General features: G+C 31.1%; 2 protein-coding genes across 8 annotated transcripts in view; both read left to right on the top strand.

Annotated features, from left to right (window-relative positions):
• The window catches only part of LOC137657922 (guanine nucleotide exchange factor DBS-like), a 664,479-nt gene that overhangs the window by 121,654 nt on the left and 537,825 nt on the right, over positions 1–5,000 (top strand). The window lies entirely within an intron of this gene.
• Positions 1–5,000, top strand: part of LOC137657923 (uncharacterized) — a 487,878-nt gene that overhangs the window by 340,239 nt on the left and 142,639 nt on the right. The gene's annotated exons all lie outside the window — the stretch shown is intronic.

Here is a 5,000-nt window from a genome sequence, read left to right as displayed (position 1 = left end):
GCATTACCTTCAATGTTTTTATTCTTGATCGAATTTCAAGGCGCGAAAAAATCATAAGTGTTAAGAAATACAATCTTAAATTATCAAATGAACGTAAAATAAAACGATTCAGACTACTTTCATGAGTAAAGTATTGCACATTGCACCATTAGCATTATTATGATTCTTTTAAAGAGTAGGTGACATCGAGCAACCAATAATCAAAGCAATTGGATTTCAACTGTTACTACTATCTATAAAAATAGAACACATGATCAGCATTAACAGTTGGGGCTGAATAGATTAAGCTAAAAGTATTTAGATTGGTTTATAATGGAGAATTTTCAAGTGAATATCACTTTCTCCCTCAAAATCTTTAGTTGTCCTATTTGTGTAGCATTGAATAACTTCTAAATTCAGAACAGAATAGCAATCCTTTCAATAATATTGCATTAAGTAAAGTGCTATCAATATGTCTATTTCTTTCTCTCTTGGTTTGATGTCATATATGACACGAAATATTTAATTAAAAAAAAGTCAATGAGGATAGAGAATGAGAAGCAGCAGAGGCAACTAAAGCTCCAGGATAAATTAGCCAACATTCTCTTTCTTAGTTCTCACCTTTTCCTTCTTTTACTGTCTTGGATGACAGTCGACTTTTCTTTAGAATCCCAGTTGAATTTTTTAAGGTCTTTTATATATTTCTTAACTCATTTTCCATATTGTGCAAGTTCTAATTTTAAGCGTTTCTTTACATGTAATTTTGCTTCGCTCCAAGTCCAATGAATGAAGGGAAACTTTATGGTAATGATTATTGTATTTTATGTGATTGCATTCATATTACTATATTGATGCATGTTTGTGACATTGTGTATATATATATACACACACACACACCCATATATATATATATATATATATATATATATATATATATACTGTATATATATATATATGTGTGTGTATGTATTATGTATATATACAGTATATACACATATATATAATATATGTATGTATATGGTTGTATATACAGGTATGTATATATATATATATATATATATATATATATATATATATATATATATATATATATATATATATGTATATATATACATATATATATATATATATATATATATATATATATATATATATATATACGCAGTATATATATTATATATATATATATATATATATATATATATATATATATATATATATATAGAGAGAGAGAGAGAGAGAGAGAGAGAGAGAGAGAGAGAGAGAGAGAGAGAGAGAGAGAGAGAGAGAGAGAGAGAGAGAGAGAGAGAGAGCGAGCTTTGTATCCTGTTATTTATCGTTATTTCGTGGATAATGGATTGAGATTGTGGTAGCCTATTGGAAACGTCCTAGCTTTGCGATTTGCTGGTTTGTGGTTTAAGACCCGCTCAACATCAATGTCCTTGTGAGCTAAGGATAGGGGTTTTGGGGAGCCCATATGTCTACTAGCTAAATCATCAGCAGCCATTGCCTGGTCCTCCCTGTCCTAGCATAGGTGGAGAGGGGTCTTGGGCGCTGATCATATGTATAGATAGCAGTCTCCAGGGCATTGTCCTTCCACTGCATTGTCACTGTCCCTTGCCTCTGCCATTCATGAGCGACCTCTGAACCCTTTAAACTTTTAGATTATCTCTTCAATTGCACAAAGAATTGGCTTATTGAGTAAACATGTTTCAAGATTTTCGGTGGTCAGTCAGTTCTTGGGAAGGTTCTGCCTATCTACTAGAATCTGTTTTGTCATGAGGATGCTAGAAACGTCTGGCGAAGATTTGAATCTTAACTGTACAAGTGAGGTAAATGCCGCTGTAAATTCTAAGACAAATTGGAGAAACGAAGGGAGAGCAGAAGCAAAGTATAAGATTAAAACAATTGGGCAGCTATGGACTGCAGGGAAATTGTAAATACCCATATTATTGAACTACATGGACTGAAATCTTTCAAAGAATCAACCCCTTTCGTTAATTGGCTGAGATCCTGTAGAAAAATCTAGTAACCGTCTTTTATATATATATATATATATATATATATATATATATATATATATATATATATATATATAATTTATATATATATATATATATATATATATATATATATATATATATATATATATATATATATATATATATATGCATGTCTATGTATGTGTTTAAAGCAGATATATATCCTATATACTTATCATAGTATTACTTTGACTCTTGAATTTCATAGGCTTAAGAAAAAGCACATTTTAAAAGCGAACTATTCAAGGCTGGTCATCGTCATTAAGGCCTTCCTCATTGGAGGAGGTCATCGACCATAAAAGGGGGGAGGGGAGCGGGAAGCTGAAGTAGGTTTTCTTATTGAAAAGAACCCTCCTTATTATTATATTGAATAGAAAGTGAACGAGAAAGCTCTTGTCTCTATTGATTAACCGTAGCTTTTATGGGGCCTCTTGAAGCTGAAGAATTCGTAAAGTGTGAAAAGGACTAGAGGCTGCAAAACTTCTTGCGTCATTTTCACAAAGGGCGCTGGGTGTCTATCGATATAGTTTATACAAGCTGTGGGCCAAAAAGCGCTGGAGGCAGAGAAAAAGTTGACACAGCTTATTTAGAATCGAGCCAAAGTTTAAAATCATGGGGCTCCAGAGAGAGAGAGAGAGAGAGAGAGAGAGAGAGAGAGAGAGAGAGAGAGAGAGAGAGAGAGAGAGAGAGAGAGAAATATGACCTGTAATTCTTTAATGAAATGGGTATTGTGTTTCCCTTTGTTTTGAAGCTAATGTGAAGGAAATCATTAACATATCGTCAATTTATTGAATATTTTATTAGATTTTATTAGGATATCACATGCATAACAATTACCGATCATAGTTTTGCTTGTGGAAGTTATTTGTTTAATAGTTTTTTTTTTTTCCTTAATTGAATATTCACACATTATTTATTTATTATAGCCTAATATATTGGCTCAGTAGCCGTAGTAATGACCATTTGATTTGAAAGACCACGCGCGCGTGTGTGTGTGTATATATATATATATATATATATATATATATATATATATATATATATATATATATATATATATATATATATATATATATATATATATATACTACTTTCGTTGTGCTTGACGTCGGTGACCACGGTAGTTATGTTATGATTCCAGGAAACTGGCAATTAATTATGCATTTTAGTGTCTGACTTGGAAACGGGGAGACATCCCGACCAATCAGAGATAAAAGATTTGTAAATCACCCTACTAGTAGTTCCTGACGCAAGGAAGATTCAAGTGACTGTTGAAGGAGAAAGAGATGTTCAACAAAGCCCTATTTGAAGTCTTATAGTATTTAAATTTTGGTGCTGTTCATGAGAGAGAGAGAGAGAGAGAGAGAGAGAGAGAGAGAGAGAGAGAGAGAGAGAGAGAGAGAGAGAGAGCGTTGTAAGAAACAAATGTTCAGAATACGATTAAGTCATGTTACTCCTTGTATCAGGGTACATTTTAGAATACGCACCACGGAAATTTATTTTCTATCTATTCTGGGAAAAGACTTTTCTTCTCATTAACTGTATGCGTGTTTTGAATAAATGTAACCATTTTGTCTTTCCATTGGCATTTGGAATATTCATGCATGGAGAGGTATTTGTGGTCTTTGATATCATCATCATCATCAGTCGTAACTAGTCCACTGCCGGACAAAGGCCTCAGACATGTCTTTCCACTTGCGTCTGTTAATGATCTATCTATGTTAGTTTATACCACCAAATTTATCTTAGCTCGTCAATCCATCGTCTTCTCTTCCTGCGTTGGCTTTTGTAATCTCTAGGTTCCTATCCTGTTATTCTTAATGTCCATCTACTATCTGTCATCCTCATTATATGTCCTATCCATTTCTTTTTCTTACATGTTGTTAGAATATCCTTTACTTTAGTTTGGTCTCGTAACCATGTTGCTCCTTTTTTGTCTCCTGGTGTTATTCACATCATTATTCTTTCCATAGCTCTTTGATTTGTTACTAGCTTTTTTTAAGGCTTTAATAAGGCTCCAGGTTCCCGATGCATAAGTTAATACTGGTATGACTATCTGATTAAATATATACAGTATATATATATATATATATATATATATATATATATATATACATAATATATATATATATATACATAATATATATATATATATATATATATATATATATATACACAATATATATATATATATATATATATATATATATATATATATATATATATATATATATATATATATATATATATATATATATATATATTAGGGTCCCGGGCCTGGGCACCAAAAATATATTATGTATTATGGCTGGCAAGTTACCCAACCTGCTGAGTTCCAAACTCACCTTTTTGTTTTTACATAAATCTGTTATACTTGAATAATACCCAAACTCTGAGAAAATTATATAACTCCCAGACAGCAATATATAAAATCACTGAATATCCAAAGGTCTCCTATGTGCATTGAAGACAAACTGAGTAATTATTATTAAGAAATATTCAAAACAATCTCTTACTTCGATTCCTAAACAGGGATACGAGTGAGTTCGGCAAAAAAAAAAATAATTGGTGATCGAAATAATACACTCTTTACAAAAATGAATATATTCTATAAAAAATCACAACACTTTGAAAGAATTTATATGAAAAATAAATAGCTCGAAATATTACTGAACGAACTTAGACTAAGACAAGAAATTAATACTTATGAAAATTATACAATCACTAGTTTGACGGGAAATTCAATTTTACACAAATATTTAATCTTGGTAATTAAAGAAAATAGTTAACCTTTAACACAATAATGATTAAACTCTTATAGAAATTATGTAAAGTAACTGATAAACTTACAAATTTTTAGTTTGCACTAAGTAATCAAACAGTTAAGCCAAAATAAATACACTTCACTTTCTGCACATACCTTTCAGGGCCAGCTACAAAACTTTTTATAACACCAGCAAGCATAATGACACAATAAAT

This window comes from Palaemon carinicauda, chromosome 18 (genome assembly GCF_036898095.1).
Source record: "Palaemon carinicauda isolate YSFRI2023 chromosome 18, ASM3689809v2, whole genome shotgun sequence".
Lineage (NCBI taxonomy): Eukaryota > Metazoa > Arthropoda > Malacostraca > Decapoda > Palaemonidae > Palaemon > Palaemon carinicauda.
This window is presented reverse-complemented; position numbering and strand designations above follow the sequence as displayed.